The sequence below is a fragment of the Haemaphysalis longicornis genome, unplaced genomic scaffold, assembly GCF_048455015.1.
Source record: "Haemaphysalis longicornis isolate Haplotype H1 unplaced genomic scaffold, Haemaphysalis longicornis Haplotype H1 scaffold_3, whole genome shotgun sequence".
Lineage (NCBI taxonomy): Eukaryota > Metazoa > Arthropoda > Arachnida > Ixodida > Ixodidae > Haemaphysalis > Haemaphysalis longicornis.
The window spans coordinates 66,682,623-66,706,804 of NW_027526335.1; the positions used below are offsets into that span (position 1 = coordinate 66,682,623).

At 49.8% G+C, this 24,182-nt stretch overlaps 1 protein-coding gene and 1 non-coding gene across 3 annotated transcripts in view; both read right to left on the reverse strand.

Annotated features, from left to right (window-relative positions):
• LOC144174558 (putative polypeptide N-acetylgalactosaminyltransferase 10) overlaps positions 1–24,182 on the reverse strand; it is a 248,974-nt gene that overhangs the window by 161,011 nt on the left and 63,781 nt on the right. The window lies entirely within an intron of this gene.
• Trnat-cgu (transfer RNA threonine (anticodon CGU)) lies at positions 5,967–6,040 on the reverse strand. Its single transcript has one exon. It is a non-coding gene; the product is annotated as a tRNA-Thr (tRNA).

A 24,182-nucleotide genomic window follows, 5' to 3' on the forward strand; every position in this document is an offset into this window, starting at 1 on the left:
AAACTCACAGACTGGTTGTTTTACGCAAAGCTTCATTGTTCACTTCCTAGCATACTTGGATTAGGTTTGTACGTGTCGCTACCTTGAAGTTGTGGTATTTTAGTCTTCCGTCTATCTGTGTCCGTCCGTCTGTTTGCGGGTCTGTGCGCGCGAACGTGGTTCGCTTGGGTATGAAGTGAATTTGTCAGACTAATGAGTATGGTTTATGTGCGCTCGACCGAGGTAACTAACGATGTGAGCTCGTGAATGAGGCAACTGAAAATGTTTTCAGAGTTACTAAAAAAAATACCTACTCAAAAATGGGGAGACACAGACGAAGTGTAGACGGACACACACGGACACATGTGTGTCCGTCTTCACTTCGTCCGTGTCTTCCCTTTTTTGCGCAGTTATTTTAACACGAAAGTGTTTCCCGGATACGCGAAGATTTCGCTGACGTCATATCCGTCACGGAAGTGACGCCAGTACAACGAAGCAAGCGGCCTGTACAGGGTGCACCCCTGCACACAGGGTCTTCTTGCGGGGAAGCAATTTTCAGTACTAAAGAGTACGTTATACTTAGCGTTCTTCGTTTTCGGGTTTTGTATTTTAACACTAAAGTGTTTTATGCCGCGATACCCCAAGATTTCACTGACGTCATATCCGCCATGGAAATGACGCCAGTACAGCTTTGCCGATGCGAGCCGCCAGCAGGACGTCGCTCGCCAAGCACACCCACAAGACAGCCGCCGACCCGCAAATCATGCTCAGCTGAAGATTTCGCTACACATTACACGTTCGTGTTTTACCGATTCCTATGACCGAGGAATCAACCACAGTTTTTTTTTATTTAGTTATGGAGAACCAGCATGCCTAGGATGCTACCCTTATCAAGCCCACAGTTACTGTTCTCACCTTTTTTTAGAGAGCCTGATCTAAATCCAGCCAACCTCCATCAAACCAGCTCGTTCACTCTATCCACGATTGAAGGAAACAACTGAGGAGCAAAAACGACAAGCAGGTCAACGTAAGCCGCGAACCGAGGTTTCATTACGATGGAGTAGTGGCCGTGTTCTGTCTAACCACCAACAAAGCTAATGCATCGAACTATACAATGCCCTGTCCCGACAGAGCTAAACACTATGTCTATGTATAAGGCAGAGCACTCGGCATGTCCTGTTGCGTTCGGATACATACGGCCAATCTCCCCAAATGGGGCGGCCATCGCTGTCAAAGACGATTTCTTTGTTTCGCAGCCTCGATGTAGGATCGCCATTCTCGGCTCAACACCATCGCGGGACCCGGCAGCGTTATATTGGGCTAGTGTCCCTCGCCCTCCACTGACAACCTTTCCCCTGTCCCTCCCTAGGGCGCCGGCAAGTCGAAAGCGACAACGAATGTCCCCCGCTTCCTCGTCGGGCCGACGATCCAATGAATGTGACAGCATCGATCGCGCTAACTCCGCGCCCGTTTTCGTCAGCCCTTCTGCCCCGCCATTCTTACGCCCAACTTTCTTTTATCTTTCCCTGCCTGTTGTCGCGCCGGGGGGGCCAACCCGGGTTTGCTGTATAAGTGATAACCTGCTCCGGTCGCCGGCTATGGCTCTGTCAATACGGCTCAGCGTAGAATTGCGCTGATTCAGTGGAGCGGGCTATCCGTCTTTCTCTGTCCGTTTGTCCGAAACAAGAACACGGAGCAATATGGCGAAATAAAGAGGGGTCTTCTCTGCCGAAATAAGAGGAATCGGTTCGCTGCTTAGTCGTCTAAAGGAGGCCATGCTTTGTCGAAACGGAGACGTTCAGCAGAACGAAAACGTCGTACGCACTTTCTGTCATCAAGAACGTTGTCGTAAAAAAGCACTTCGCCTTTATCTGCCGCTTGATGGAAGCGTCGTGTTGTTTCCCGAGACTTGACAACTCCTCGGTATATCGCTGTTTTATTTATTTTTCTTTTGGCGGGAAAACGCATTACTTGTCTGCCCTGAATCGATGTCAAAGTATCCGTGCATGATTCTGTCGGCAGAGGTCGAGTCAGTTTTGCCAAACAGCACTGCCCACGAACGAACTGCGCGCTCAGGGCTACTGTTCTCCATACGAAGAAAAGCACATTCTATACGCCAAACATTAGAATGGTAACATAGAAAGCTGTAGCTCACTCTTAATTCCCCGTGTGGGTGGGGAATGGATAAAGCCCTGCTAGAAAATGCTCGCATCACCAAACAAAAACAGGCACCACTTTTAGGACGACTAAGTTTTTATCGGGCAACGGGGCGGGGCTTATGTTACGACCATCTTTAAGTGGATTATGTGCGTAAAATACGATACCTCTAAAACCGAACAAGCGGCCGCAGTTTCGGGCACGAGAAACAGCCCTGCAAAGTTTCGTGATTTGTTGATTGATTGATTGTAGGGTTTAACGCGCCGACGCAACGCAGGCGATGAGGCGCGCCGTAGTGGAGGGCTCCGGATTAATTTTGACCACCTGGGGATCTTTATCGTGCGCCGAAATCTCGTACACACGGGCGTTTTTGCTTTTCGCCTCGTTTCGTGATTTGTGACGATTGTTTTAGAATAAGCATACCGATTGTGCAGCGATAACCTTTAAGTGCTCAAGAGCGCGGAACAACGAGACAGGCACACGTCCCTTGCATCGGTCTCTCACCCTCACTCCCGCGGGCCGACCATTACCCGAAAGTTCTTGAGTGTCCTAAGAAGTTTGCTCGTACAGTTTACATGGACTGTGTAACTCCGCTTTACGATCCACGTTACGGTTAAGAGCCGGTTGAGCTGGTTTCCAGAGCGATTAAAGCCACCGGGCGCAGCTCCACGACACGCACGAATGGTGCACGAAAGCCTAATAAATCCCGCTGCACGCTAAACCAAAGCTTTTACTATGTTCCAGAAAATAGCGACCGATGCCCGAAAATGCCGAGCATGAAGCGAGAAGGAGGAGGAACAGAAATCGCAGAAGAACAGCTGGAACAACGCTATCCGGAGCCGATTCCGGAGAAGAGCTAGGCTACAGCGCGTGTGCGGTGTCGGGGCAAGAACAGAGGAGGAAACGCCGACGGCTATCATAACTTCGCACGAACGAGGCATATAAGCGGAACATCAAAGGAAGGAAGCCGAAGAGGAGGACGAGGATGGGGGAGAGCCCTACCTAAAAAGAAAAAAACACAATGCAGCCTGACAAATCACGACAGCTGGGCATCGGAAGTGCGGGAACAGAGGCAAAAAGAGAGCGGTGGAAGCAGCAGCGGCCTGCAGCAGCTCGCGAGGTATAATATCGGGCAACCGATCTCTCGGGGCAGTGGCAGCAGCAGCAAGCGCGGCCCGACGAGCTTTGATCACAGCGGAAGGAGGCGACCCAACGACATGTCCCCGCCGACAATAAGGTCCAGCGAGCCGGCGCACACTGTGGAAGCAGGCATCGGCGTCGCCACAGTCGGAAACGGCGCCCGTATCGGGCAGCACGACGGAGCCGGGGAAGAAGCGAGACACAACAGGCCCGGCGCGCAACTGCGCCGCAGTCCCGCTCTTTCCCCGCTCTGTCTTTCTTGCGGCTTCAGCACTGTTTTTTTTTTTTTTTTTTACTGGTACACCGAAGTGAAGAGAGGGCGTGAGGCGCCCAATTTTGTTTAGTCCCAAGGCTAGTGTGTTTCGTTCCTTTGCAGCTTCGCCTTTTTCCCGGTCGCGGGAAAAAGCATAAAAAGTAACAAGAACGGAAACGGAAAAGAGCGAGCGGTTGGGCAAGGGAGAAAAAAAAAAAAAGTGTGTGCTGCACACGCATAAACGTGGAAAGCGTAACCAGAGCAGTTCGTTTCTTTTTCTCCTGTCCCACCCCCCTTTAAGCCTCTTTTTCACGGTATCAAAGAAACCGTACAGCGGTGAAAAAAAGCGAGCAAGGTAAGGCGCGATATGTCTGTCGTATAGGGCGGGACTACACGCAAGAGCGCTAGGCAGTTGTGGGTTGAAGAAAACCGCGCCGTTTACGAAACAAAAGGTGGGTATAGCGTAGAAGCCCTCAGAAAGCGGGCAACGCCCCCGTGCAGCGACACCGCCTATGTCTACATTTTGTTTTTTTACGCACTGTGAAAGGCGTTTGTAGTTGCCCCAGACCATTTCTGTAGCGCGTCTCCGCGCCCCAGGTTTTCGTGCCCCCCCACGAGGTATTCCACTCACAGCAACTGTCACCAGCGTGCAGTCTGTCGAATGAAAAGCAGGAGCATGCTTACTGATCCAAATTGAAAATAAAGCATGTCTAATAGATTTCGAAAAAAAAAATGAGAAAAGAAAACCTGTTGAAAAATGTTAAAATCCACAATAACCCGCTCACGCCCCTTGCCTGGCTCCATTCCTCTTTCAAAATAATTTCAAGCCGCTTCAGCGGTCAATGCGGTGGTAGTGCGGGAGCTGTAGATGTTCCCATGGTTATCGTGTCTGCGGTTTATTGCAGCTGAGGTTATGGCGCCTTTCACAAGCAGCTCATTTATGCCGGCTTGAGAATGCAGCCGATAGCACGCAGCCGAAGGATGCGGAAGAAAGAGAAAAGAGCAAACGAGAGAGAGACGAAAGATGCGGGTTCCCCTCCGCTGGCGCCAGGCCAGCCGCTCAGAGCACGCCGAACGCTCCTGGGCGTCGCCAAGCAACGGAAACGACCGCCCCTCATTCCTGCTGGCTTGGCACTGTTTCGTTCAGGGGGCTTCGGAAACTTCAGAATTCTAGCTCTTTCAGGAACGCATATCTAGTGCTCTCGCACTAGAACAGTCTGGGGAACAAGGGGTTCATTGAATGAACATAGGAAGGAAAGCAAACAGTCGACGAGATCGCCAACCGGACACTCGCCGACCTCGTTAACACTGGAAAGCCCTCCTCCAAACCGTTGAGACGGTGCTAGGGGAAGACTACGTGTCCACCCCAGCATGCGGAAGCCTTTTCGGAAGATTTAGTGGAAACGCAAACTCTCTCTCTCTCTCTCTCTCTCTCTCTCTCTCTCTCTCTCTCTCTCTCTCTCTCTCTCTCTCTCTCTCTCTCTCTCTCTCTCTCTCTCTCTCTCTCTCTCTCTCTCTCTCTCTCTCTCTCTCTCTCTGCATACAACTACCACAACATATGGCATTTAAAAAGGCGCCGAATAACGCGACTACGGAACACACGTAACACCCGCGCAGCGGCAACAAACCGTTGCATTATTTCCGGGGGCAGAACATCGACGCAGGCTCTTATTATTACATGGTGAGAACAGCAGCTTCCAGTTCCACCTCGTGTTGTGTCCCGCGTTGGAAAGCCGAATAAAGAAAAGGGGGCGATACATAAACGAATCAAGAGGGGAACATTTTCCCCGACGTCAAATCTCGACCTTGCCGTGCGGACGAAAGTGCCCAAAAACGGGCGGCAACAGGTTGCCATGGAAACTGTCGCCGGGAACGAGCGCTATGTGTCTTCCCAAACCGCACACTTGGCCGCGGCTGGGAGGAGATGAAAAACGCGCGCTGCAGTAGCAGCAGCCAACAGACGCTCGACGCCGCCCCGGCCTTTAAAGGGATCGCGCGATGTCGGTCAGGCCGCGGACTTGTGTACAGCGCACGCAAACTCCGGAAAGGGCGGAAATAACCTTCCTTAACGTGACTGATCGTTTCAAGGACATAAAGTCCCGGATCACGAAGGAGCTCTGAAAACCAGAAATTTCGCACGCAATCACACGAACACAATTCTACGCGCCCCAGCATCTGCCGATGCAACCGCACACTCTTTAGCTCAAATATGACACGGTGAAGCGGAATATAGCTAGAGCGAGTCTTTTTCAGAGTCGTTACTTTGATTTCGAAAGCAGCCTTAGAAAACTATATTTATAAGATGGATGTGTATATAAACATAAATAATGTAGGCAGTCAAGAAAGCCAAGGAAAATAAAGGGGAAAATGCAGTAGGTAATTGTATTATCATTAAAACAGATCTGTTTTTGAGAGAGAAAAAGTGGAGAAAAATATGCCCGCCGGGTGGGATCCGAACCCACGACCTCCAGAATACGTGTCTGGTGCGATGACCAGCTACGCTACCTGCGGGGCTGTGCTCCCCTCCACTTATTCAGGTATTTATGTTAAGGTAATTTGTTTTGTGCTTGGGCCAGGCAGCCAAATAGAGTAGTATATATATATATATATATATATATATATATATATATATATATATATATATATATATATATATATATATATATATATATATATATATATATATATATATATATATATATAGAGAGAGAGAGAGAGAGAGAGAGAGAGGGAAAGAGGCAGAAAGAGATAAAAATGGAGACAAACGATAGAGATGGAAAGGCTTCGGGAAGTTGCATGGCCCAATCATGACCTAGCCGAAAAACCGTCGCACGGCCACTCCCTACGCTTAACTTGCGAGTTCGCAGTCGATTCAGCGAGGCGCACAAAAGAAAAAGAGAAGAAGCGCAGCGGGAGGGGATAGGGGCAGCTAGGCCACGGATAAAAACCGCGCGGGACCCGCGGTCTTCTCGTTGCCGGCGTCCGCAAACAGCCCAGCCGGAAGGAGTGGACGAAGAAGCCGCTCAGGCGACGACGATGACGACAGCGCGGCTCGCTGGGAACGTGACCCGCTGTCGGTCCGCGGACGCCCCGGGGATAACGGCGCGCAGAGCAGACCCCGCGGGATGAAAGGAGGGGGGAAAAAACAGGAAAAAGCGAACCAGCGGTGCGTCGTTATCGTCGGCCGGCTCACCGGTGTCACAAATTGCGCCACGCAGGCACGAATTCGCGTGCTTAAAGGCTGCGCAAGACGCTCCTCTTCCTATACTTTAATACTTCGGCGAACCAACCGCGTGGGACGCCTACGCTGCGTTCGTGTGTTGCGCAACGATCCGATACATTAGGGGCTATGCGCGAAGTGCTGCAAGCCGCAGCGTGCCTAGATTGCTTTCGGCGGCTACTGCAGAAGGGCCTGAGGCATCCCTGGTATAACGCGACGTTAGGTAAGGTAAGCCTAACGCGGTCTTTAGATGTTAGGTTGGAAATAAGCGGGGCAGTCGCGCAATCACCTGCGCCCCCCCCCCCCCCACCCCACCCCCGACACTCAGCTGGATTGCCGCCGAATGTATCCGACCGAGTCGATATAGCTCAAGCACTACCCCTTCGTCCTCATTTTCTTGGCCTCGGGAGCTTATGGAGAAACTCAGTTTAAAGCAACAGGTTAACGGTTTGGTGCTTTAACGGCAACTTTAAAGGGACTCTGCAACACTGCCGATGAACGCTTTCCACTTTCCGTCGCGTCTGGAAGCACTGCGAAAGCTATAGTTGTTGCCAGCACATGGGGGCACTGCGTGGTTTGCTCTTCGCAGCAGATATATATACGCCTTCCGTTTCTGCTTTGCTCTGTGGTTTGCTTTTTAAAAGTGGCTGCTGACTGCGTTCATTGCGGCAACTAAAGGGAAGCCGGCCAACAGCCGCTACACCGCTGTAAGGACGTAATTCCAGAAGTCGAAAAACGCCAGGACTGGTAAAGAGAGAAAACTTTTTTGAGCGAATTTCAAAATTGTCTGATGGGCATAGAGCAGTAATTTTTGGCTGAGGTACTAATCTAAGTACCTGGATGTGTTCGCTGACTACGTGCTGCAAGCTTTTAAGATATCGAAAAAAGTTGAAAAAAAGTGTTGCAGGGTTGTAAGGATGACGACTTGGCCTCCTTGGGTGGATGGTGACGAGGATATCGAGCAAGGTGGAAAGACTTCGCATTCGCAAGTAGACGCCGCTGTCGACGGCGGAGTCCCGCATAGCCTACGGCGCTAGCACGCTGCTGAGTTCATAGGACGATGCAGGTTCCACTAACCCAAAAAACCAGACATGCACACGCGGATGGCTCCAAATGAACAGGAAACGAAGATGCCGAGATATCTGAAGAAGTCAAAGTACCTAGCTTCTTCTGCATCGCCGCTTCTGTAAAGTAATTACGAACAGATCTAATGAAAAGGAGTGTGAGGGCAAAGGCAGCGCCCAGCGGAAGAAATATACCGTTTCAAGCATCCATACTGACGTTCCCCGTCCTTTCCCGCACTCCCCATTCGCCCCATCCATTCCGAGTGAAGAGCCCTTATTATAAGGACGCACCATTCAGCCGCACACCGTTTCCAATGCGGCGAACTCGGAGCGCCCGTAACGGGCCGTCTTCGGTGCCTGCGCGGCATCAACGCCCTTGATTACGGCTCTCTGCATAATTGACCCCTCAAAGACGGCGTCGCGTCTTCCTTTCTTACCGCCCCCCCCCCCCTCATCGATCAATTTCCTCCATCCTCTTTCGACGATGCAACGCACGGCGGTAGAGCTTCGGGCCACGCGCCAGCCGTTCAAGGATCCCCACCAACTGCACCGTCCACCGTTTATTCACGTGAAAGCAATCGTTAACTCGGCTGGTCGAAACTGACGTCATCGCGGCAAAGAGACGGCACACAAAATGACCGTCGGATGGCACCAGACATTGTTGACGGTTGAAAGAATAAATGAGTAGCTGAAAGAATGCTTGAACGACTAAAACTATCTCATACACTGCAATACTGTCCAGCGCAAAGGACAACTCCGGCGTATTTGAGGCTAAGCATAACCGTATAACCGATAGTAGCAGCGCTGTTTTAAGAATACACGTTGGATAGGGTTTACGATAGAAAACGAAAAAAGAAATGAAAGAAACAACGGTTCCGTTGTTTCGATCCAACAAAGAAAAGATATCAGCTCGAGCTCGAGAACAAGAACAAATGATAAAGAAAGGACGCGCGCCGCACCACAGACAACGCGAAAAGCGGTGCAAGAACGCGAGAAAATTGAGGAAAAATGAAGAATGGGATAACGGGTGTCAACATGCAGAGGACGAAGAAGGCGCAAAGGAAAACAAAAAACGATTGTGGTAAAAGAAGTGACGTCGAGCAATCAGACGCTAATGATGTCGTGTTCACTGCGTCATAAAGCGTGCTTAGGCGATCGCGTTTTTTTTTTTTTTTTTTGATCTTCAGAGCTCATTGGTGACCGCGCATATGTCCACTTCGTTTCTCTTTACACCTCGTTTAACTTCGCCACCGCGTCTATGTTGTTTAGGCCGTGTTAAGAAAGTCCCCCCCTTTAAACTTGCAATGGAGCAGAACTTTCGGTTACCGGACGCAACTCAAGTTCTTTTTTTTTTTTTTTTTTGACAAGCGACGTCTGGAAATCAAGTCCTGTTCCTACGCTGGAACAGGTGTATGACGGCGCTTAGGCGCGGACAGTTGCTTCAGTACACCAGAAAGTTGAGAATCGTTCTCACTCCTCTAAAATGAATTACACGTGCAATCGGGCGTTATGGATATATGAACGCGAACACGATTTCATCCGGACAACTTGCAGAGGGACTCAGCTCTAATGACAAAGGGCTTCACAGTATCGAACCAACCAGCTGCTGTTCAACCTACTTTGTCGTCTCCGAAATTCCTCGTCTTGTTTACTCCGCGCGATTCAAAGTACGGTATCCTCGGTTTAAATCTTCGGCCATCGAATGCGGTCGACACAGCCGCCTTTCTAGACGTCCATAAAAACGGTTAGGAGAGCACTGATCATGCGATTAGTGTGACGCACATCTCCTGGCGCGGTTCTCGCACCCGCACCGCACAAGTTAAAGACGAACGAAGATGCTCCTATCCACACACTAGCCCTTCAAGCCCCGGTGCGTAAAGGAAAACCGGACTCGCCACTCCAAGTTCAACGCAGCCAGCTCGCGTGGCCCAGATGAGCAAGGGGGAGAAACAGAGAAGGGTAAAGGCGCAACCCTAAATGTTTCGGCAGCCCCAGTACAAGTGTGGGACTGCGTACACGAGGACGACATTTCTGCGTGCGCGCGAGCGGGCCGAAGACATCGCGCAAGCGTGTGTGTGCGCGCTAAAAGCAACAACGCCGACGTCGACGTGCGTGGAGAGCAATCCCGTGTCCCTCTTCGCATACAGCGATGCCCGACACAAGGAAAAGCAGCTTACCGATGTTGCTGCTTCTTACACGCAGCCACGGGGGTATAGGCGGCCGCGATATGAGAGCCAGTTCTAACGCGGTGGATGTATACACACTCCAGTCCATCCTGGGTGATCTGCGCTGCCTCTCGACTGGGTAAAAGAGTGTGAAATGTATGCAAGTTAGAGGTGAGCGTTTGTTTGGTAGATCTGGTAGGGTGCGCTGTCTTGTTTAACGTAGCATGCACGGGGAGACTTTTGAAAGGAGGTGCGTAGCTACTGAGAGCGGGGAGCAAACGTTGGCGGCGGGTCTCCACTCCAGTGCCTTATGGCAGTCTCTTTATATATAAGCACCGCACGAATGATGCTTTCTGTTGGCATTTCAGACAAGTCCTGTCTCTGAAGGTGCCACCCCGACAGCGCTCCTTACTCAGCATGCCGAAGCGGTCACAAAGAACTCGTCAGCGGACATTGCTGAGATATTCGATGCTTTAGACGCACGAAAACCAGCGAGACGGAGCGGTACAAAGAGCGCGTAATGCACGCGCGGTATTTTTGCTCGCATAACCTGGCCCTGCACTTGAGTAGCGATATTTTTGGTGGTACCTATTTGGCAGTGAAATGCAATGTACAAGAACGATTTTAAAAACTCGCACGACGATCATGTGCCGCAAAATGACAGCGCAGCGGTGCGATATATGGAAGACATTCGGGGCTACTAGTGAATGTTCCAAGCTATACAGGTCCGGATGATAGCGTCGCTTTTACGTAGTAAAGGTCGCACCACTTTCACGCGCACGATGTCACCGTTATGACAGCCCACAGGTACGCTCACATAAACGTCAGCAAGACTCTTGTTGCGGAGACCGCGTCGGCCAACCCATTAGAAAAACAAAATGAAAGCAGTTCCGCTCAGCGTGAAAGCTGCCGGAAGTATGGAGCAGTGATTCGTCAGTGTTTGTGTTGTGGAATTCTTGCAAGTACCTTGTGTTTATGTTTTTTTTTTTTTTGCAACTCCGCCTCTATGACATTGCCTGATACAGGTGGCGTAGCTCGTACTCGCCCGCCAAGAGGGGTTGTGGCGCCCTCTGTTGACGAGTTTCAGTACCAGCCTGGCGTTGATACCGAAGAGCGGGCCTAAACATTCATTATGATATGATGAATGCGAAAGCACTATCCCCAGTGTTCGGCGCAAGGAAAGGAGAAGTGACCGCAGCGCCGGAACGGAATGCGGTGGTAGGCAACGCAGAGCGCCCTGGCTCTACGGTGACTGCTGCGCCTTTGGGCGAGGCAGAGACGGGAGTTTGTTCTGTCTCTGAGGCACGCGCTTAGAGTCACATGACGCGTACCAGACACTGGAAACTTATCTCTTGTATTTCGGGGACGGCGGAGTCGCGGTTTGAGGGTGGAGGCTTTATCCCTTGATTAGCCACTTGGTGCGTCTTGGGAATTAAAATACATCGTGGAGCTGTTGCCCTTAGATGCGCTTGCGCAAAAAAAAATCCATTAAGGAAGAAAATACACCGTGGCACAGAAACGACAACAAAACTGGTTGTTCTGGACTCCCCTCGTGGTGCCAGACCACGCGGTGCACTTTGCTTAAAGCTTTCGGCGGGTCATAAGCGCGAAAACACGGTTATTCATGTACCGTTTGCAGGTAGCTAAGCCGCTAGCTGATTCAGGTAGCTAAGCCAGTAACCCACAGTTTGCTTTTTTTCTTCGTCAGCCCGACGCAAGCCGCAATCCCTGCAATAAGCCACGTGTATTTGCTAGACATTCGCTCCAACAAGGTGTTCTAGTAACATGCGGCAGTGTATGGCGCGGAAATTATCCCATGGCCACTAAGGAAGCTCCATCGGCAGAACTGTACGCGTAACGCCGCGTCTGAGGTCATACTACTGACTAGCAGCCATGTGCTACAGCATAGATGCCATAACATTAGCACTGCATCAAACTAAAGCGCCCTAATAACGGTGCGCTGACTTGCAAGCGCCCGTTATGCTCTCCACCGATCGCAAGTCTAGTATCCTCTACTAAAGCGCGAAAAGAAAAAAAAAATCCCGAGCCATCTCCACTAATGTGAAAACCTGGGCAGGGGCGAAGAATGCAGTGTATAAGTGTATTCAAAGATTGTCTTTCTCTCGCCACACGGCGCGCGCTGATTGGGCGCCGGAGAAGCGCCGGTGGGAGGAGCAATCGCGCGCTTGCTGAAGCGGTGGCGCCCTGCACTGCATTGTACCGGATTTAATCCATTAAATAAGAGACAGACTGGCCGTAATTTTACCTACGGAGATGAAACCATCGGCGGTAGAGGTATGCAGCTTTGCTGTACAAGTCTCGTGTCTTTGAAGCACGAAGCTTTCTAGCGCGAGGCGTCTGAAAACGGGTGTGTCCCGGTGTTTTAGTAACGTGACTACAGGAGACGACGACAGGAAACTCCGGCAGCCCACGCCCCTAAGGTACTTCAACCCTAAACGACAGAATCTACAATAAATAAAACAGATTCTGTAAAGCGTGCTTTCCCTCTTTGCTGGCGCGTACTGCGGGAAGGGCCAACTAACGGCGCCACCATACAATGAACGCTGCTAAAGCCGACGCTCAAACAAGACAATCGACCACCCGAAGACCGATAACGAAAGCTTGTGTCCGCAACTTTTAGACCCAAAGGCCATGCGAAGCAGCAGTTCTCAGAAATGGAGATGCGTCACTCTCATTTCATTTTTATCATTATTATTATTATGGTTATTTGCCCCCGAATACACTACACGGCAGTCTTACCGGCGTCGCGCAGGAGAAGGTATACGAAACGAAAGAAAGTTGATGCGATGGATGCTGTTCTGCCCGTCAATAATGCGTGTCTTAATTAACGCGCATGCCCGGCCATGTAATGGCCGCCTCTTTAATGCGCTAGCGATCCGGGACTACCGCTCCCCTGGCGCCAAAAGAGTGGAATTCCTGGCGGGAGCACCGTGCTCAGGGGAGCTAATCGAACCCCGGGGTAACGGAGACGGAACACCACTGAAAGCGGAATCCGAAGGATAGAGCTTGGAAACGGGGAAATAACAAGCACGAACTGGCGCGCTCGCAGTTAGGCCTAATGAGGGCATAATGCGGCCCCCAATGCGTGCTGCCACGGCTAAGCTTATCTCTCCTTCTTATCTCGCCCTACGAGAACCCACCCCGCTCCCCCTCCCCATTTTACCCATCTTTACAAACTGATGGCAAGAATACTAAAAAAAACATCCACACAAAAGCCCAACTCAATCTCCAGAGCATTTGCAAGCGCTAAATTAATGCGTACGTACTTTGTAATACTTATTTCCATGGATGTTTATTCAGTAGGGACCACTCATACTTGATGACATGCATAATCAACGAACGTGCACGCGCTACGAAGTTTGCAACTTTCCTGACGCTACACCAAGAACGTGGACGCCTCGGGGAAGAAATGACAACATATTATCAATTTATTTTTTATTTAGAAGTGGGATAAAAAGAGGCGACATGCAGAAAAGCGGCTATCGGCATCGCGAAGCGAGCACTCGGAGAATTACACATAATTCCAGGGTGACCAGGAGGAATGAAGTGGAAGGCTGGCTCGCACAAGTGCTTGAGAGGAGACGCAGGTCCCATTAATTTGTCACTTAATAGAACATCCCCATTCGGGAGCGAAAATTCAAAAATGACACACCCCGCATACTCCGGCCCTGAGCATGGGGATGTTTTGGAATAATTTCTTTGTCTTGCTTCGTTTATTCAATCACAGAATTCAGCGCTTTAAGTCATTCGGAAAATTCGAAGATCAAAGAGCACACCTTACAGGAACCACGGGAACAGCCTTCTTTCTTTATTTTCTTTCTTGCTTTCTTTCTTTTTTCCTTTCGCTCTTATATTCCTTTCTTTCTTTCTTCTTTCCTTCCATCTTTCTTTTTTCTTTCCATTTTCCTTCTTTTCTTCTTTCTTTCCTTCTTTCTTTGTTTCATTTTTCTTTTTCCCTTCTTTCTTTCCTCTGTAGCATTCTTTTTCATTCCTTCCTTTCTGTTATTTTTCTTTTTTCCTTCTTCCTTTTCCTTTCTATTCACTTCCCTTTTTTCTCCTTTTTTCTTTCTTCCCTTTTTTCTCTCCTTTCTTCTTCATTTCTTTTCTTTTTCTTTTGCTTTCTTTGTTTCTTTCCTTTTCTTTCCTTTTTCCTTCCTTCCTTCCGTCCTTCCTTCCTTTCTTTCTTTCTTTCTTTCTTTCTTTCTTTTCCTTCTTTCTTTCCTTCCTTACGGAAAGAAAACGGAGCAGAGGATATAGGCTAGCTTGATGCCTGACTAGAGCCTCTGCTCCGGGTGGCCGGGTAGCATGCATCATTCATTTGGAATATTCTATAGTTCGTACTTCAACGCGATTTCGTCTGAGGGAAACTTACGTTACAAGGACCGATTTCAAGTTACCCGCTCCCTCAATCAACGTAATGACGTACCAAAATTGGTACTATAACTGTTACAACGTACTCGGGGAGAACAAGGGGTAAAAAAAAAAGGAGGGGGGGGGGAAATCAGAAGGCTGACTTTTTTCAATTATTATTTTTTGTTTTGACTTTGAACGCCCCGACTCGCCAACTGAACTATTACGTCGGGCAGGGCTACCCACCCTTTCCAGCCGCGTACATATTCTTCGACTAAAGTTTCTATATCAAATATTCCGCAAATCATTGAAAATAAACCCTGATTCCTTTTTGACCTTTCGCGACGTTAGACCAACAAGGCAACGCCATTCTTGGGAATTCGAAGAGTATTCATTTATAACAACACTTTCAGCTATTCTTTTTTTCTACGCACCATTCGGGAATGATGCATTAGGCCCTGTTATCCACTCAGCAACCAACCATTGAAAATTTTTCGGAACTTGCTGAAAACAGTGTGCTAGGTTGTTTATCTTGATGGATGGTGTTCATACTTACCGTATGCAATTGGTGTGCGTCATTACTATGTGAATTGCCTGAATACCTTGAAATCTACGTAATGTGATGCTTGTATGCATCTTGGTGTGTGCATTGTTTGAGTATGCATACTTGTTTTCTTTTTACTGTAATATTTTGATTGTTCCTACTGTGAATGTGCACTGTAGTACTGCAATAATCCTGGTGATTTGCCTGCGCAAGTTGCGCATCTTTTCTGTAACTTTGAACCTATATGCTCACTCCTGTAATAATCCCCCTTGGGGATTGACAGTATTGTGTAAAATAAATAAATATTAAAAATACACAGTAAAAATGCAATGCAATGTGGGCGTGCGGTCAGTGTTATGCGCGGGGAAGACAGGTGGGGTGAGGCGCTTCGGCAGGCACTTTCCTGCCCCACCCCCTTTTCTTCGCTCTCCTGGGACACTGCACTCAAGTTGCCCAAAATAAACTCTGAACTTTGAACTCTAAGTAAGGTTTTATGCTTTATTTGACGTGCGTTGAAGCAGTAACTAGAGGCTATCAAAACAGAAGCAGCAAAAATGAATACACCAGCGCTCTGTTTTCATCGGCCGCACAGCGAACACCTTCCGCTTGCTGGACCCACTTTCACCGATCTCCGTACGGGCGAAAGCGCGCCCCTGCTCGCCGTCATGTGCACGCACAGCGGCGCCAGCGGGCCGCTCCTTGGCCCCCGGGCAAAAAGCGTGCGTCCCAGTGGGAGCCCCTTGGCGCACGGCGAGCGCTGCAGGGGGAGTCACGAGAGGAATCCGTGCGTGGCGTCGCCGGCCTCGGCTGCCCGGCGGGGACGCAAACGGGGCCACCGCTGGCCGGCCTGCTCCTGCTTCCTACCGCTGCCCGATCCGCTGGGCACACAAAACTTGCTAGCGACCAGGCCACTGCGTTCACGACGACGGGCTACTTGATGGCACCGACGACAACAACCACCGACAACCGCCATCATCATTACTGATGCTACAGGAGTATGTGTTGAGATGGTGATGATGATGAAAAAACTTCATCTGTCGGAGCCGAGGTGCTGATATTAGGGGCCCCCGCCCGGTGGGAAGCTGCCCTAGTCCGGGTATGCCTTGGACCGTGCTGACCCTACATGCCCTCTCGCCAACCGTGAGCGGTTAGAGAGGTCGGAGCTAAAACCACTAGATCAGGTTTCAGAGCATCGTCACTCTTTTCTCTCACTGTTGGACGCCGCCGACAGCGGCTATTGATCGAACCGCGTCGCGTGACATTTGTTTACCCCAGAAAATCCGTGGGCGCAGACATTTTGATGCCCCTATTTGCCGCGTGCGCGCGTGATTCGACAAACCGTCATTTTCGGAGCGCAGTGTGGCTGTATGACACGTTGAGTGAGGGTTTTTAAGGCCCAGACAGAGTAGCGATGATGTGCCGCCCTCTACTAGGCTATTTCAACCGGCCGGGAGGTGGAAAACGCCTGCTTCGCTTCCCGCTGGGAACGGCGTGGCCTAGCGTAACCTACAGCCACTAGAAGAAATTAGCTTATGTAGTGTCTCTCGCGTAACTGAGCCACTAAATAAGTTACGTTAGCGTAACCGAGCCCGACCCTGTCGCACCGGCGCGCTGTCTCGAAATCCTCGAAAAGTAAACACAGCTGCCATGGTTTCCAAGCGGGTTCGGCGCGCATAAAGCTGGCCACCTTGGCGACAGGCACCAAAACGGCCGCCGGCGTGATTCAGTGGCGTTACTTTAAGCGCAGGTTATTTGGTGGCTCTAGTCGGAGCTGGCCAGCAGCTCCACCCACTGCCCATAGGAGATTGCTGGCACTCCCATACCATATGGTTACCGGTTGCCTAATTGGGGGCAGTATTTGCATGTGGCGGGGTATAGGGTGGGATACGCGGCATGTAGAAGGGCGTTATGTGGGCAGGAGTTAGTGTGTAGTCACCGGATATTACTTGAGAGATTAAAAAAAGGCCACATTGGCGGCACGGACCGAAGCCATGTTCGGAAAGGACAACGGAAGGTCGCTTGTGATAGAGAGGAAGCCCCGCTCGGGCTATGCGCGAACCCATAGCTGCGGGGTACTAATCAGGTTATCAAGGGCAGCTACGGGGTCCTTTTAAGAGCTAGGGATGTGTTCGTCAAGCGTCAAATCCGTTTTCAGACTGCGTCACGCCGAAATGCGGCCTCGCGTGCGATGCAGATAATAGGATCGCCGCCACTAATTCTCTAATTATCCGGGTAAAAAACCGAATTAGTATATTTTTCACTGTTCCCGTAAACCTAGTATATTCAAGACACATTTGAGGGGACAAGACAAAACAATTCCGCTCGCACGCTAGCACACACTTACAGGTAGCTTAGTGACATGTGCACATAAAATTATCTAGGTTATGTCTTATGTGGCAGGAGAAAATCCTCTGTTGTTTGAACTCCAGGAGGGCTTCAAGCTGGGCTAGATGGAAAGACATTCTTGGATGAAACCAGCGCGAACTTGAACAAGGACGAAAGAAGTGGAGCACAGCGGCTATCCTTGTGTTCCACTTCCTTCGTCCTTGTTCAAGTTCGCGCTGTTTTCATCCGCTTGAACTCCCTTCGAACCATATGCCAACTTCACAAGGAGCATTTATAATGACATCCAAAGCTGAAAGATAATGTTTAAAGGGACCCTGCAACACTTTCGACAAGCGCTTTCACTCTTTTCTTCGCGTCTGGAAGCACTGCGAAAGCTACAGTTATAGCCAGCACGGAGCGGCACTGCGTGATTTGCTCGTCGCAGCAGACACGCATTCCGTTTCTGCTTTGTTTTGGGGGCTTTTTTGCTATCGGAAAGCGTTCATTGCTGCAACTGAAGGAAAACCGGCCAACAGCCGCTACATGGCCTCGGCGACGTAATTCGAGCCGTCGAAGAACGTCAAGACGGGGAAAGAGAGAAAAATCTTTTGAGCGAGTTCACAAGTTTTCTGATGGGCACAGAGTAGTAATTTTTGGCTGAGGTACTTTGCGACCCCCTAATCTAAGTACTGGGTGTGTTGGGTGACTACGTTCTGCTAGCACTGAAGGTTTTAAACAAAGTTGGAAAAAGTGTTCCAGGGTTCCTTTACAAGCCACCGTCTTCCTTGATACAGTAAGGAAATAAGGGCAGTGAGTGAGCGAGGGCAGTAATTATTGCCCGCCATGCATGGCCACCTCACCCTAAACTTTCCAAAAGTTTCTTAGCACAGCTCCGCTCCCGCAGCATCAGGAGATAGCGAACCCAGCAACAACCGCTCTGAAGAACTCCCAAAAACTTTTCTGGCAATCGTATACGTACAAGAGAAGCGCCACTGAGGTTTGCCTGTTCGCACGCTCTCCTCGCGCAACCCAACCCCGTCCTTTCCGCGCCGAGCAAGCCCCCCAGGGACAAGACTCGGCCGCGGAAAATCTATACCGCCTGCGTGCCATGCACAAGCGGTTCCCCCAACGAGCGCAAGGCACATAGTGGGAGAGCGCGCCTAACGAGGAGCAGCCCGCGTGTACGGTTCCAGCGCTGCTGGCGCGAGACGATTCCTCCCCTTCGCCGCAACCGAAATGAAAGGAGGCCTCGGGGCCACACAACCTTGAGCTAACAACACCACCGCACGTCTTCTTCCGTGCACTGCGTCCGGCTGCTCACACCCCCAAACTTCATCTCGGCGTTTTCGCTCCTTAACCTTGATTTCCTAGAGGCATAATCGTACGCGGTGGCGCCTCTACCGGTTTCACACTGCTCCCGGGCCTCTTCATCCCAGCGGTGCCGTCATCCCGAGGACTCTCGTCAGAGCCGGCGGCAACTTCGATTCGAGCTCGTCGCATTCCCTTCCGACACCGCCGGCGGCCGCAGATGTCCGCGGCGCGATGCTGCCGAGAAAAGCGCGGCTGCTTCCATACCAGACCGAGTTTGCGGTTCGTGCAGGTGGTACGAGGGACGCCGCGCAAGCCCACCGGTAAACAGCGCAAAGGCTCATGGGTAAATTGTTTCCTCCCGCATAGTGCCGCCACTTCCGGTACGGGAGCTCTCCTGGCCTCCCGTGCGCCGTCGGCTTTCATGGGAGTGTGTGATTGTTGTTTATCTGTTTCCACCGGGGAAAAAACGCTCATGCATGGGGAATTCCATAAATAACGATTGACCCTACTAGGGGTTTATCTGACAGGTAAGCTCCCAGCGACAAATAAACAACACCCACACACGCGCCTGAAAGCCGCCGGCGTACAGGAGGGCAGGAGAGATCTCGAACCGGAAGTGGCGGGAGCAGACGACAAACCCGTGAGCCTTCGCGCTTTTTACCGGCCACCTCTTGCGAGCTCCCGTGCCAACCGGTTGCGTGTCCGCTCGATTGAACTACGGCGGTTTGGTTTCCCGCGTTGATACTCCGTCGCTACTAAGTCTGAAGCAGCGCTAGGGAATTCCTGGCCCTCCCTGCTCGTGCAAAAGGAAATATGGGCCAGCGATCACTAACACTCCGTATCATTATCCCTGGAAGTCAACCATGCACAGGCCGTTTAAGTTTCGATTTTCGAACGCATCGCAATTGGTAACGCAACGGACAACACAACACACCAGATGCAAAAGGGCCCGAGAGACTTCACGGCTGTGAACTGTTGCAGCCGACCGCCAAAGGACGGTGGTCCGTCGTAGAATAACCGGTATACGAAAGATGCATAACTGGGGATGTTTTAAAATTTAGCACACTTGAGTTTATCAGCGCAACTGAAACTTGGTACCTCAACATGTTCATCTTAACGGACAAGCGAGGCGTAACATTTGTCTTTACGGACGATCTTACTCAAAGTCCTTTAGTGCTCTTTCTCGGAACTTCGTGCGGCCATGAAAGAAACAGCGTACCATTATTCGCTTTAAAAGTGCTGTTGCATATAACCTTTTAAACCGATCCCCCTCATGAAAATGATTACTGACGTTTGTTACACTTGTTATAAAGATAGCTCAAAAGACTCCTATAAACATATTGTTAACATTTTATGGATTATTTTCATTGAGTTTCCATTACAAATTGGAAACCGAGTTTTAATTGAATGTCTATAAAACGAAGTCAATAGACCGTAACGGTTTTGATATATTATCTGATGAGATTCTTGTAGGGATTTTGTAAAAAAAAAATTAATATGCTTTCTATACAATTGTTACCGGGTATAGCCGTAACAGACTGTTGCGTGTGAGTCATGTTTGAAGAGCGTTTCTGAGCGGCGCTTATTAAATTTACCTCACTTAGCTTTCTATAAAATTCTTATTGAGTATAGTCGCAACATCTTATTGCGTGCGAGTCAAATCTGAAGCGAGGTTTTGATAAGTTTTTATTAAATTTATCTCAACTGGCTTTCTACAAGTATCTTTTTGAGTATGGCCGTAACATCCTGCTGCGTGTGAGTCAGGTTTGAATAGGGTTTCTGACGGGTTTTAAATAAATTTATCTCACTTAGATTTCTGTAAAATTGTTATTGTGCCCAGTTATGACATCCTGTTGCATATGAGCTAAGTTAGAGTAGAATTTCTGATAAGTTTTTATTACATTTATCTCAATTAACTTTCTATAAAACTTTCATTGAGTATAATCGTAACATCATGTTGCCTGTGAGTCAGGTTTTCTGGCGAGTTTTAACAGCAGAGGTTTTTAGGGGCTCGCAACGTCCGGCGGTGATGTCCGTCACCCCAGACGCCGCCGCTCCCAAGTGCTCCCAAGACGAGAGAGAGAGAATAAACTTTATTTGGGCCTGCAGACGGTGGGGCGCCCTTAACAGGGGCCCAGGTACCGTGACGCGGCCGCGACGTCGTTACGATAGCACATCTTGAGCCGCACCCGGGCGCGCTCTACGAGGTCGGGAGGAAGTGACGGCCGTCCATCGCGCGATCTCGGTTCATGCGCCAGGGCACGCGGCGCAATAGCACTACACATATATGCACCGATAAACTACCAGACCTCCGTGGGTCAGCTATAGAAGCGCAATGCAGAGTCTTTTCAAACTCAACATAATGAAGGCAGTAAGATGCTTGTTGCGTGATTATTGCTTGCTGCGTGATTAAAAGTTTATTACCTGGCTAATGACCGCAGTCTGCAAATTAGCAGTTTGACAGACCCTATAGAAACATAATACAGAGTATGTTAAAACTAAATATACTAAGCAAGAAAATATTTATTGCGTTTCTGCAATTAAAAGTTTATTGACTTTCCATTGGACGTTGTTCATAAATGGGAGTTTTGGTTCACTCTATAGAAACGCAATATGGGGTGTATTAAATCTCAATGTCTTGAATGTTGGTCGAGTTTGTGCAATAAAACGTTTATGGAGTTCGTAATGACTTCAGTCTATAAGGTGAGTTTTAAATGACTTTTTATTAGCTTCATAGAACCTCAATACAACGTTTATAGAAACTCAAAGTTCATTTTCATGAGAGAATGAGGTTCAAGTAAACTTTCTTATGGGGATTTTTAACCGCCAGATACATTTTTTTTATACATACACGTTTTTTACATACACTTTATACACTTTTTTTCACGTGCTTCAGAACGTGAATTACAACCCCCTTCACAGAACCACCACTCTTTTCGGAGCGCACGATGTAAACGTTTTTAACACCTTCAACGCGAACTAACTATTCATCACGAAGGCGTAAAGTCAATACAAGTACATCAGTCAAGCGCGGTGTGATTTGTTTTCTGGACTTAATTTTACAACGCCAATTCCAGCCATGTTCCGAGCACTCAATACGTCCATAGAAGAACATGTATTCGAAGTGTAAAGTTCACGAAAACGTTCAGTACCTCGCCATGAATTATTATCTATCACAGAGTTCGGAAACGTCGCACCATCGCAGCGTTGTCGCGGCGGTAAAACGGTGGGATAGTTTGCTTCACGACAGGTACAGTAGATGGCGACCAAATACGAAAACGGCAATACGAAGAACTGGCTCCGTGCAAGCCTATAGGGAGGTTTGGTTCCGTTAAAATTCCTTTCCCAAATGCTGGGACCGAAGAGGGCATACCGGTCAGTAATTTCCGAAACTGTTTAACAAGTCGGGGACGAACTTGCACCCCACTGGCACCTGCGTTTCTGGCGACCACGCCAAATGTGAAAAGTAGAAGCAATGCACTGTACAGTCACGTTAAAGTAAAGAACGCTTTAACCCGCTGCTCCTAAGGCGCACGTTAAACAACTCACATATTCGAAAGAAAGGCCGTAAAAGTGCGTGCAGGGTACACGACAGCTTGGCTGCACCGCACAAAGCACAGTTTTTGCGGAGTGATAATTACGCAGATGAATCAACGGAGGGGCAAACTTTTGCGCAGCGAGATCAGCACCGAGATGCGGACGCCAACGGAGAGGGAAAAGCCTCGGCAACCGCTTAGGCTGTTCGCTCACTACCGAGAGGCCATCGCCTCGAGGGCTTCCGCGCCGTGTATGAGAGCGCAGCCGCACCATCAATCACCTACGACTCTTTCGGCTCAATCAACGGCTGCTGCAGGGTGCGGCCAGAGAAGGAAAGCGACGTTTTCCCTCCCGTATTTAATAAGCGAAAACGCGACCTGGGTGAGCGGAGGCCCCAGCCACCCGCCGACACCCAATCTCGCGCCTCCACCGGAAGCTGGAACCTAACAGGCAGTCGTCGTCAAGGGGTCCTCCGCGTCTGCCTCTTCCAACGAGCGAGCTCCGTTCAACGAGTTTCGACGAGCGCCAGACGCCGCCGCTTCGCCTCCCGGTTGGGCGCGGCGAACGATTGATGCGGAACGCTTCCCCGCACGGCTCCGCCAGGAAGAGCAGGAGGAAACGGGCCGACTTTTACCCGCGCGCCCGGACGATCGAGAGCCGCCCGCCGGAGTCGTGGCGGCTGAGAAATTCGCCCGCCAAATATTATTGAGCGCGCGCCGCTTAAAACGGCGCGGCAGCGGACGGGATGGAGGAAAAATGATCGCTGATGTGACTGCCGAGACAAATGCCTGGTTGGGGCGGTGAAACATTGGAATCTGAGCAGGGGGATGTGTTAGGAAATAGGGGGAAAATAAAAGAAAAAAAAGCGAGTAAATCGTGGAAGCTCTTTTGCCTCGTTCTGTGCCATTTGGCGCAGCAGTGCATGCAGGAAGCGTTGTTGCGCGCGCAATTTTCCGCCGCCGAACCCGCCGGCTTTGCTTATTTCCTCAAATGTGTGCGCGTGCAGCGTGACGGTAAATGTATCTTCATCCGTACTCCAAGTAGTGATGATGAAGAGAGCTGTCATAGGAAAAGCGATAGTTGTGAGCGGGGAATACACGCCGGGATATAAGTACGGAGGCGGACCAGTGAGAACTCGGGAAGAAATTAAATGCAGACGAGAAAGCCAGATCCGAAGTGCGATCGGAATTGAAAATGCACACGGGCAATAAAAAATATTTGAGAAGCATATAAATGACTAAGTCAGTATGTAAACAAACGTATCATTACGCTTCGCATGTTGCAAGTTATTTGTTTAGATATTTCTTTTGCGTCGTTTGGAGCTACGCCTCTTCTTTTCCTTTTTGTCTTCTCACGTTTGCCAGTGACGCTGAGAAACACGCCACAAATCATGGCCAAGTGTGCGCGGAGCTTTCACGCAGAGATTGCAAAAGCTACGTGCTAAATGTTGCCTGGCGGCTTTCGCAACCAGGGGAGTGACTGTTCTTTATCAGGTGCTTTCAAGTAGGTTCGATCGCTCTACGATGCCAACCTGGAACGTCATATACCAAGGTATGCAAGATATCCTGGCACCGCGGTACCAGCCGTTATGTTTTTTTTCTCATTTCCCAGTTTTTTAAGGAAGCGTGGCAAAGTAGCCGCGCTAATCTGTTTGCGGATAGAGCCAGCAGAGCTCCGTACCTTTCCGGATAAAATCATGATGTTACTTCTGACGGCTCGATTGATATATTATGAGGTTTAACGCGCCAACGCTCCAGATTAATTTTGACCACCTGGGGACCTTTAACGTGCGCCGAAAGCTCGAACACACAGCCGTTTTCGTCTCTCGCCTCCATCAGGCTCGATTAAACGGCATGGCGTATTTTGCAAGTTTCAGCTGCAAGATTTTGCACATTACATGTTTTTTTTTTTCGAATTATACAAGTTCCACGAAAACTGCCCTTTTTTAAGGACAAGTTTTCTACGGCCGCAGCCGAAGTCGACTCGTAACACCTGGGGCTGGGGTCTCCTTCACCCTTCTACCCCCCTCCCCCCCCCCTCTCTCTCTCTCTCTCTCTCTCTCTCTCTCTCTCTCTCTCTCTCTCTCTCTCTCTCTCTCTCTCTCTCTCTCTCTCTC